This window comes from Pyrgilauda ruficollis, unplaced genomic scaffold (assembly GCF_017590135.1).
Source record: "Pyrgilauda ruficollis isolate IOZ18807 unplaced genomic scaffold, ASM1759013v1 scaffold17, whole genome shotgun sequence".
Classification (NCBI taxonomy): Eukaryota; Metazoa; Chordata; class Aves; order Passeriformes; family Passeridae; genus Pyrgilauda; species Pyrgilauda ruficollis.
Window position 1 is genome coordinate 6343220 of NW_024515875.1, and position 12131 is coordinate 6355350.

General features: G+C 38.4%; 1 protein-coding gene across 13 annotated transcripts in view; it reads right to left on the minus strand.

Annotated features, from left to right (window-relative positions):
• Positions 1–12131, minus strand: part of ZBTB20 (zinc finger and BTB domain containing 20) — a 474871-nt gene that overhangs the window by 383825 nt on the left and 78915 nt on the right. For 11 of the 13 annotated variants that reach the window (XM_041463801.1, XM_041463807.1, XM_041463802.1 and 8 more), the window contains one exon: positions 6301–6360. The gene's annotated coding sequence lies outside the window, so the exon portion shown is untranslated. The remainder of the gene's footprint in view (positions 1–6300; positions 6361–12131) is intronic. The other 2 variants (XM_041463806.1, XM_041463805.1) reach the window with 1 other exon arrangement.

Genomic DNA, 12131 nt, shown 5'->3' on the forward strand with positions numbered 1-12131 from the left:
ATGAATGATTTAGTATAATGCAGCATAATGTCTTGGCAAAGAGAAAGATGATTTTTCTTGATGACCTCTGAAGTCATGGTAAGAGTCTCCAGTCTTGGTGGAGGAGATAACCTGAGAGTGATTCAGTCTGGTGGCCTCTGGAATCTCAAGGAAGCTTAAAGTTTATATGGAAAGAGTGCATCTCACGTTTACAGCCCAGCCAGGCAGGTGGGACTGGAACATTGTGTTTCAGCCACACACCAATCAAACTGTTAAAACATAACTTGTTACAAGAGAAGGCTTAGACAGAGATACTGACATCCTGGGGCAGTCCCATCTCATTAAAAAACCCCCAAACATTTAAATGTGCCTATAAACATAACTGTAAAGATATTTTAATTCACAAGAAGGAAGCGGTTTCAGATCAAAGTTCTGCAGCTAATGACCACAATTCAGATTTATAAAAACTTTAAATTAAAATGCTCTATAAGTGACAAAGGAGCAACATTTCTTGCTTCTTTTTTTCTTTTTTCAATATTGAATTCTTGCCAGAAAAAATACAAGTTTTCAGCTGCTTTTCTCTCAAAAGAGCCTCCCTCTGCCGACTTTCATGAATTCTCTCTGCCATCCTAAAGATATGTGTTTGGAAGGCACAGAGACTTGTATAATCCCCCAAGTCCTATTAATATCAGTAAGAATTATACAAGTTTGATTCCAAAGACCCAAAGTGAATGGTGACTAAAGTGACTAAAAGTGAAAGTGACTAAAATGGCCTCAAAGCTGTTTTTCAGAGTCAAAATGGTGCATCTCATCTTGGCACTAAAATGTGCTGCTGCCACAAAAGTGGTCCAGCTCCCACGGCTGCTGAGTTCTTGCTGTCTCTTGTTTTGTTGTCTGCCATTTCACTCGTGGTGCAGGAGAAATAGGGGCTGGTCTTTTAATAACCCACACTTCTGAGAACACTGACTTATGTAGGAAGTTATGCAGGAATGCTACTCTGCTCATCAAACTACTGTATAACTAAAGGCTGACTTTGACTGGGAGGCTTACTAAATGAACAACAAAGCACCTGGAAGGTGTTCAGCAGCAGCATCACAGTGTCCCTACACAAATGTCTGACTCAGGTCTAACAGGAAAACAGACATCCATCTAGTAAAAGAGGGGACAGGGAGAGAAAGAGGGAGATACTAACACAGAAAGGGAAAGAAATAGAGAAAGAGAAGAGCAATAAAGAGAAGAAAAGAGGGAGGGAGGGAGGGAGGGAGGGAAGAAATTATTTAACCATACTACTCAGCGAAAGATGTATCTCCTGAACTTTGCAGGACACAATAACATTTGAAGTTAAAATCTTGAACCACCAGATGGAGGATTTAGCCCCCTCTTTAACAATTAATTCCTTGTCAAGCCACGTTCTACTTTTACAGAAAAACAGGGAAGCCAAGTCTTCCCTGTTTCAAAGACAATGGAATAGAAATCGGCCAGGAGATGAAGCAAAAAAATTCACTGTCTTGAGCTATCCACTGAAGAAAATTAACTTTCCCAAAACAAACACCACAGATATTAAAGACCAGTACTTTAATCTGTCTGGACACCTGAATGTGACATCTGGACAGCAAAATTGCTATTTATCCTTTCCGAAGAATGTAAACTGAGTCACTGGCACAGAACAAAGAATTCAAAGTCAAATTATGTTCCATGTGGCAAAAGTGGCAAGTGTCACCTGTGCCACGTCATCCAAATACTACCAGATGATCTGCAGCTCAGATGAAGAAAATGAGAATGACTGAAAGTTTCTTCTTGGCTTTGACCCTGGCACACATCTGATCAAAAACCATGACACCTAAATATCTTGTTTTGAATCTCAAAATACTTCCCTGGCATATACTTCTGGCCACCACTTTTACACTCTCAGTGAAGAGGGATGTTATCGTTTTCAAAGAGGAGGTATTAGGTTGTGGCCCCTGGCAAATCAACATGAATCACAGGCCACATGATTCAAATGTGCTCTAAGAAAGAGAATTTTAGCGTCCTTAAAACTCCATGCTTAAAGCACTGAACGAGGAAACAGTGTGTTGATTTAAGAGGCCAGTCCTTTCACATTCATTATCAAAAACAATAAAGGAGGAAGAGTAAAGTATTACCTGTGACTTATACCTAAAACCAGGCACACTGGCCTGGCACTGTTAGTTTTGCTAGAATATCTGCTGGATAACACAACAGACATGCATGCAGGTAAACATAAACACACATGCACACACAATACTGAACTTTGGGTTCAGGCTCTGGTAACCCATATCCCCTGGGCATAAATCAGCTATGAAGGAACAGGAAAAAGTCAGTGTAATGGTTAACCAGCTCAGTGGGCTGGTTCATCACAAGCAGAGAAACATCAGTGAAGGCTGCAATGCTGGTCCCTTCTTCCTCTGGAATGCTACTGGATGGCTGGAATTAAATTCAGCAGTGAAAAAAACCCAGCAAATGTAGTGTCAACATAAGAAAGAAGCTGAATTTCACCTCCTGGAGCTGCAAGTAAAGGAGGACTTCTACACGGATGCAGAGACTTCCTGTGAAGCTTGATGTTGAAAGAACATGACAGATTCCAGTATCAACATTTATCAAACGTGAATGCATAGGTTTTGGTAGGATTAACAAGGTTATTGGTATCAGATCTAGGCAACTATTCCCTATACAGCAACAAGTGATCAATTCTTGTGTCAACTGGCCAAGTGTCCATGTTGGTAGCTGCAGCCATGGCACCAGGACTGCAACAGAGGGTTAAAGTGTATCCATGCAGGTGAAAGACTAAACCAGGAGAATTCCTACAGCCTATCAGGAAAATTCCCTCAAATACTTCCAAATCTTTCCAAGTCTCTTACAGCAGTGCATTAAAAGTGAACATACCACAACACCCACTGTATCTCTTCCAGTGCTACCTCAGTAAGCATTTTGTAGAGAGGCAATACACTACTGCCTGGACTCCAGCTTGAAAAGACAAATTTCATCTGCTTTTTTTTTTTTTTTTTAATTTTCAATGATTTAACTTCATCAGCCATGGCAGCAATGACAATCAAAAATTCAGGTTGATTTTTTCTGTTTCAACAAAAGCATTCACTTGTCATTTAAGAAGACCTTGAAATACATGATTTAGAAAAAACACACACACAAAAAAAAAAAAGCAGATTCTTGCTTTCCTTAAACTCACTTTCCCTCTGAAAGGGTTTGCTCTGTGTGTGGATAATTCATTTACTTTAATTATTTTGAAGTGCTCCTGTTTGAGTGGGTAGAAGTCAAGTATCCACAACACCAAAGTAGGTCCTAGAATTAGTTGTTGTAAGAAAAATGTTCTGCTGCAGTGGCCCAAATCCGCACAAGCAGTAAGACTTGAGTATTCTGGCTTTTTCACAAAGAGCACCCAGATCCATGAGAATGTATTATAGGACTTATTTTATGGACAGGTCATATCCTTCTAATCAGGAACTTGTGTTGTTACCCTTTGTTGGATGTTTTCAGTCTAGATAGCTTTCTGGTTAATTAGGTACACACACTAAAAACAACAACAATAAGAAAACAAGCCAAGAAAGTCCTAAGAAAACTTCAGAGGGAAGCATTTGGACATAGTTATGTGCAAACATCCACAGAGAGAAGAGGAGGAATCTAGGGAAAATGCACAGGATTATCACTTTACAGTCAGTGCACACTGACTTGAACAAGGATTCAAAAAATAAACACATCTAACATTTAAATCCCAGGCTGCATATTCAGTGACACCCTTTCTCTCATGAGTGTATGTACACTTAAAACCAAAACCCCAACAGCTGAACATCTACATCTTTGAGGAATTTCATCTCTTGATCTCATGGCAAAGCTACCATCCAAACATTCCACTGTATCCACAGGCTTCTACTAACACATTCTGATTAAAGGACACAAATGCAAGAAAACTAAAACCAAAGACAGAACCAGCAGTTGAAATGAAGAGTCCGTGCTACTCATCCCTTCAGAGATACAAAGATGTGATGTAGGCATATGGAGAAACAGTAAGACATCTCCTCTGGTGCTTCTCATTCCACAGGTCTCCCCATTTTCAAACTGCATTCCTGTGCTTTGCACAAACTTCCACATACCTTTGTAGCTCATCCGCACTGTTGCCCATAGTTACACCCAGTATTTACAGGCAAGCCTGTAGTCTTGTTCCTCCATGGAGGTAAACAAGAGAGGAAGGAAAATGGTAAGAAGGAAAGTAGGAAACAATTCTGCACTTACTTGTCTGTAGTTGGTAGCTATACCTTAGGAAAGTTGCTTTAAAATACAAGTTGTTATTGAGGTTTGGTTTAAAAATCTCTGCCAGTTTTGACATTCAGGTGAAGGTATTGCTGCTGGCTCCAGAATAATTTGCATATCTTATCACTACATAAAATGTCTGAGGTGTGCACCAATCTGATGAAATTATAAACAAGAGTCCACACAAGTACACATGCCTTCCTGTTTGATTTCTGTCCTGCTCACTCCTCTATAATAAATCTTATGATCATCTCATTCTAGCTGGAGGTTTAACTGCATGCAAAAAGGAAAATGTTAGCAGCCTATTCTTACCCATACTTTACAGCTGAGAACATGACAAAAATGTAATTTTGGGGAGCAAGCAGAAAGCTTATTTTGCTACCATCCCTCTCCTCTTTTATTGCTACAAAATTAGTGGAAAACACCATGTATTTATGTATTTTTAAAAATAATTTCCCACCCTGAAAGTAAATAAATAAATTAAACTATACCTCTTTTACTGCAAAGACAAACATACATGCCCAACTTTACGTTCTGCAATTAATCTCATGTATTTCAACAGGATTACTCATAATGCTGCAAGTGAAATACACATCTAAATCCTTGCAGAATCATGGCCTGAATTGCCAACAGTTATATGGCACAATTAAATGCCTAGGTCTAAATGTCTCTACAGAAAGATCAGAAAAAAGAAAAACCTTTAGGCATAGTAAGTAACAAATCTTCTCTAGGGAGCGACAATGGGAGAAATAGTATTGAGGGTGTCGCCTTCCCCTGGGAAATTCACCTGTCACCAAATCTTTCCATAAATTCATCTTCTTCCTCTACCAGTTACCACCTTCACTTACCACTCTGTTCTCTAACACCAAACATGACTCTCCCTTCCCACACTTCCCCTGCTGCCACGTGAAGAAGGAGACAGGAGATGCATCTCACTCATTCTTTTGCACTGTGAAACAGGATGAGAGCACAGTCTGGCCCTTCCATTAACTAGCAGGGTAACAAAGAGCTCATGTGCTGACTAACAGGCCTGGGGTGCACAACTTTGCTCCTCAGAACTGTTCACATGCCAGTGTCTCACTGAAAATTGTCCAGTAAACCCTTTGGACAACCCTTAACCTATCATTGGAGTCCATTACAAGAAGCTGCTTGATCAAAATGTATATAAATTACATACTGAAACTGCCATAAACATACATAAATTACATACTCAAACTGCCCAGGCCTGCCTCCTGAGCAGCAGCCTACCACTGGCTTTCTTCTGCAAATACTCATGAATGGCATATGAGAAGTTACTCATGATCAGGTTTTTTACTAAAATCCACGGCTTATGCAAAAACTTCTGCTTGTAAATTAACTCAGTCAGAAATATTAACTAAAATGCCAGGAAAACAAAGTCAATCCCTTAAAAGTTCAAATGACTATTTGTCACAAACATTTCACCTCTACTAATGAACTGCAAAAATGAATGATAGAAATGCAAAACTGTATTATGTTTAGCAGTTAACATTTTAATAAGAAGGAGATTAGCAATTTTTAATACCTCCAGTGCTTTGTTATATACAGTGGCACAATAACTGAATATTTTAATTGCTAATTATTTAGACCTCATTCAGTTCTCACTCAGGCAAAACTCCCATTGAGGGACTCTTGCCTGAGAAGAGAGCTACAGGATTTGTTTTACTGTAATTTGAAAAAACTTTATATATCATAAAAACTATCAAGTAATAGTGAGACAAAAATCATTAAATCCTTAGCAATATTAAATCCTACTGAAATTCCCATTGACTCTCAACGCCAATGTTTTCATATTAAGTAAAACAGATAATTGCAGTTTACCAGTTGTAACTTACCTGTATAATTTATGCCCAGATATGCTGGTGGCTCTTAAAAAGGTCTAATAATGTTTTGATTCCTCTTACCGTATCCCTGCTTTTCTCCTGTGGGAAATCTTAGTTTAGATGTGATAAGGAAGCAGCATTTCCAAACAATTAGGCTGTCAACACCTTCAGAAACACAAACATTAGTATTTGGTTTTACCTTTTGACTTCGGCCTCCAAAAGGGTTAAGAGCAGCTCTCAACACTTCTTTCTTATGCTGCTGTAAAAAAAAGAAATGAGTATGTTTAGGGATTTGCACACAAAAATCCTTGAGTTTCCATAACAGTGAAATAGCTGGCATTCAGTGGGGGAAGTGGATGGAATGCTGTATATACATAAACATACACCTATGCAAAAGAAGACAAAACAAAGTCCTAAACATTTGCAAGCAGTGCACAGGTGACAAAAAAATAAACTAAATTTCAAATTAGTATTTTAAATGTCACGCTATGCACATGCTTCAGAGAGGGAAGTTACACAGCTGGACACAAAATAGGTAGAGAGCAATTTCTAAGACTCCATGCTTCAAAAAAGTGAATCTCTTTTTTCTCCATTAAGTGTAGTTTAATTCATCTTAGGGATAAAAACAAATGCGCGTCACAACCAAAGTTTTAACACTTAAGTTTGTCATTCAAATGGATTTTGGAAAAAGTTACAAGTAAGTTCTCTAACAGATCAAGTCTAAAGAGTTTCTCTCCTTTTATTTTTTTCAAATGAAAAAACATGCGTAACATTTTTATATTTGAAATGGCTTTAATGACTAAATGTTCAGAAAACCTCTCCACAGGCTGCACTGAAGAAACAAAGAAGCAAAAGCAGACCTAGTACCATATACTGTTAACTACCAAAATGTTCAGAAGTGGCTGGCACACAGCTGAGGAAAAAGCAAGCATTTTGAAGACTGAAAGTAGGAATTGGGCACCCTCCTTCACCAATTGAGAATATGGTTTAGGGAACAGATTGGCACAGTTTCCAGTTCCTGTTATAAGACTTTCACGTAGATTACAGTGCCCAAATCCATTGCAGTCAGGCTTCCTGCTTCCTTGCAGGGGCAGTGAGATCCCTTTGCTACTCTCAAGTGTTGACTTTCCACCTAAGAACCTGTGTCCAAAGCTAATGCCAGCTTGAGTATGACAGGACTAACTGAAATGACTGGTATTCTTTAACAATATATGTTAAAATATCTAAAAATAGAATTTTTAGATAAATTACCAAAGTAATTTTAAAATTAATAAATGGTTCACATATTATAAAATTATATATATATATATATATATATATATATATATATATACATATATATATATATATATATACATACATAAACTTTTTGTGTTTTTTTGCGCTAGTGGGGGTTCTTCATAGCTAGCCACAAAGATATTTTAACTACTGGGATTACAGGTAAGAACAGATTACTAATCAGAATGAACTCATTTTTGGAGTACCTTTACAAAGTATTGCTTTCTCAAATAAAGAAGATACAACAGTAGGCTTTCAGGCTCATTGTTTCCAAGCCTGACTTCCCACCAGTTCCTGTCTACTGCAGGGATGCTTCTGTTTCTTTCTCTCAGGCATGCTCACAATTTCTTTTCAGATCTTGTAATTTTCCTTTTGTTTTCCAGGTGCTTTCTACCTGTGGTCATTGCAATCAAATGATGCCTCCAGCAGCATTTGCAGAAATTTCCCTGTGACAATGCCCCAGCCTGTGTGGCTCAGTCCTGAGTGCACTCGGCACAGCCTGCTGGATGGCAGCTTCCACTGTTCCACTGTTTTCAGGGAAGAAGGTTTATTTTGCTTGATCTAAGGCTGTGTAACAAATGCTTCAGCTTTCCTGTGATCTGCAGTTGCCTTTATAGAGAGAGACTCACTGGACAGTGGCTGTTAGCACTTTCCAGCATTACACAAGGATGGTCTGGAACAGTCTGTCAGATCTGCACAGACAATGAATAAGGCAAAGCAGAAGGCCTAGATATTGAGTAATGAGGTGGGGTTTTGACCTTTAAATGCTGCTGGATGGATTGCACGAGGATATGTTTGATTCAAGAGATACTATTAGGTACAAAATTGTACTGTTTGCCTGAAGTCTACCTCAGCTAGCAGCTGCACCACTCTGTGCTGGCTGGCTGCAGTGAGACATGGCTCTGCTGAGTGAGCCCAGTAAGAGAGGGTGGTACTGGGGAGCCTGAAAAGCATGGAAAGAACATGGGAAAATCTGATCACAGGGTGTGAGAGAAAATTTTCTATTTTAAAACCCATTGAACAGTCAGACCTCCAGCAGTGTTTAGACTCCTTAAGCTCTGCAAAGGATTACATCCAAGTCAAAAGCCTCCGTTTCTCTTCTCTGGGCTACTGGCATTTGAACATTTGTACAACTACTTATGATGACAAGCTACCCTCTTGTCAGCTGTAATTTTTGCCAGAAACTGCTGTACAAGAGTCTGTATAACTGTTACAGTTACTTTATTTTCACAATCATTAATTGATCCTTTCTAAACATTTGAATGCCTGAATTTAATTAGAGGCAACATTTCTGCCACAGTTTTTGTAACTGTTTTTATACATTATTTAAATTAATCAAGCCTTATACTTGAGATGGTAATTTGTTGGACCAAAACAGCTGTTTCCAGGCCATACACTTTGTTTTCAATTCCAACCTCCATGTTTAAACCTTGTGGTTTAACTTAGATCAGCAGTGTATTGGTGATTCAAATTATATCATATCAAGTAATACCCTCAAAATCTGATGCATCTGTATGACATCAATGGAGTGAAAAACTCTGCATGCAATTCAGGAACCACTTTATTTTTTTCACTTTTACATGGAAGTTAACTCCCTGTACAAAGCAGAGGTGAATACTTCACAGCATAGGCTCACTAGAGGCTTACCGGGCTCAAAGCTGTAAGTCTATCAGTCCTCAGAAAGGCTCAAGTTAGGCCATGGTGATTTCCTAGCAAAATGTGCTTTACAGGATGAAGTAAATGAGGTACATTTATTCACTCTGCTTTTTAAATATATAACCAGAATGAGATCTACTACTAAAACTAAAAAATACAGAAATTGATAATTTAAACAGTCCTAAATTAAAAATGCCTCTTCCACTATGCTAATTGTTTGTACAGTAACAAGAGCATCCTGTACTGCTGAAAGTGCAAACAAGAGGAACTATACATTCTTGTTCATTTCCTTATGTTGATACCTTATAGGCTGCATGGCCTTCTGATATTTGCTGTTAATGAAAAAAACATTGTTCAGTGACCTATCATCAGATTAACTGAAACCAAAATAAACACACTACATTCAAGAAAATGTAAAGAAGGTGTCAATTCTATTTACATTTTCTCGAGGTTATGGTGGGAGGGGGAATATTGTAGGATGGCAAATCTTCTCTTTTTAAGATCCTACATTTAAAAACAAAATTCAAAGAGTCAGATAAATTATATTAGCATCACTCCAGTTCAATCCCTTCCAAACATAGTCATCACATATACAAACTAAAGTTCAGCAGCAAGTGAATGAAAGAAATCACTGTTTATTAATGCTAAGAATATAAGAGCCAAGAAAGAATCTCAGACATGATTCACTGTGAGAGTACTCATAAATCTCTTGGTCTCTTTTGAGATTCAACCTGGCATGAAACTTGGGCAAGTATATTCTCAGCAAAACAGACAGTGTATGACAAAAACGCTCTTAAAAAAAAATTCTGTGAGAATTTAATGTCTGTAGAAAAGTCTTATCTGGCACACTTAAAGCTTGAAATCTCCTTATTTTCAGGGCAGTATTTCTAGCAGAAGAACAGATTGCCTCACACAGGCTCACCACTACCCCTCAGCTTTGAACTAAGGGACCATGTTGAACGGCCAGGTTTTGGGGCTGCTTCAACCCTTCACTGGACTTACAACCGCAGGGCAACTCTGACTCACTGTAGGAATGGTTTTTTGTGATATGGACTTTGGTCCACTGAGAACTAGAGTTGAGATCTCTGTAACTTTTCTCAAGAGTCAAGCTTGTCTGTCTGGGGGAAAAAAAAGAATAAATCAAGTGACTAGCATTAAATTCCATGGCAAAGACATTGTCTGAAGAATTTCTGAAGACAACTACCCAAAGCAGACCATTGACCTGGCCTGTAAGTATAAGATAATGAACTGGATATGATTTGGCTTTTTTGTGGGAAAGGAAGCTTTGTACATGAACAGAAAAAAATTAAAGAAACAACTGTGTTACAGTTACATCCTTCACACATGAAAAAGTCATTCAGGAAACAATTTAGGTTCCCCGTGCACTACTCAAATCTATTTGAAAAATGCTGCCTGCCCATATTTATCTCTGTGAAAGACTTGGATTAACTGTCTAGGCTCAGGACAAAATGATCTTTGAAGGCAGCAGTCACATGATGGAGAAAAGGGAGCATCTGTAATGCTGTCTGCGAGGTTCATATGCCTTCACTTCATGTACCATAAGTTTACTTAAACAGAAATCATCACCTGGAACATGAGAAGCAAATGGCATTTTTAATATCAGAGCAATAAGCCTGTGTATTTCTTCAGAAGGAAATACCAGCGCAGACAGGGAATTAAAACATGCCATGGTAACAGCTGAAGACTTCAACTGTCAACAAAATCAGGCTATTAATTTTCACATAAACAGTCTTTTAAAATATTTGATTTTTAATATACAGTTCAAAGATCACTCTCACATTTCAGCAGCTTTTGTCTTTTAATGCCGATCACTTCAGATGACTTTTCACACTACCCTGTGCTTTGTCTCCCCTTTGGAAAAGGTGAGTGAAAATATCAAATGATATCTTATTCTGCCAAGACCAAAGGAACAGTTCAAACATTCAGAAATATTAGGCAGTGGCCTTACTTAAGGTAGGAAGGGAATGTGATTAGTAGTGGGCAGGGGAGGAGGGGAGAACCAAATCTCTTTCTCTATTTCAATCTGTGCTCAGGGCTAGACTATGTAAAACAACAAGCAAAAATTACTGGACAGAAAACACAGAATCATTTTCTTTTCATCACATTCTCTCCTCAAGCAGATAGTGAGATTCAAGAGGAGCCTGAGAAGCTATTGGCTTGATCACTACCACTGAAAGCTGCCCAGACTGATCCACTTGGACTGAACTATCGCCGGCCACAGGATGCACTCTCTCAATGGATGGTTCCAAATGTGGCTGGGAGAGCAACTCATGCTGCTGTGGCCTCTCCGCAGCTCCTCAAAAGACAAGCATTTCAGACTTTACATCTGTCAGTTTAGAGCATCTCCCCAGACTATAACTCACTCAAACAACACGAAACAGACACATGATGTGTCTGTTACCCATCTTCGCCTTCAAATTTCTGAGCTATTTCTGAAACGGAACACGGCTGGAACTTTCCTTTGACTGAGAAGAGCCAAATGTCACCTCCTAACAAAGAAAGACCTCTCTGTCTCTGGAAACACAAAGTAGGAATCAAAGGTGCTGCTGAAAAATCATGATCACCTTTAAAATTTAATTCCCTTAAAGCACTAGAGATTAGTCTGGAGGAATGCAGAAGGGAAGTGAGAGATGACAATTCACCATTCTCTCCAGAGATTATGTGTCCCTACAGATTTTGTTTCCTGTGCAGTACTTAACTCCTTGATGCCTTTTCTCTCACGATTTCTTCCTTGGCAAAAACTTCTTCAAATTTAAAAATCAGAACATGAGCCAAGTAAATAAAAATAAATAAATAAAGTTCAATGCCTATAAAAAGTACACAGACTAACCTGCTTAATTATTAACAAGTAAACACAACAAATTCTGAATTATTTACTTAATCTTTTTCAGCTACAAACCTCAGACTTTTAGAGCATGAAATACATGCTTTATTTTAGGACACAAACCAGGTATTTTATAAGGCTGTGGACATTTTTTTTGGAGGTGGGGCTGCTTTGAAGAATACACATTTCTTATTAACCCCCAAATACCTTCCTCTCACCAAACCATGCTGGAATTTTAAATATAGAAATAT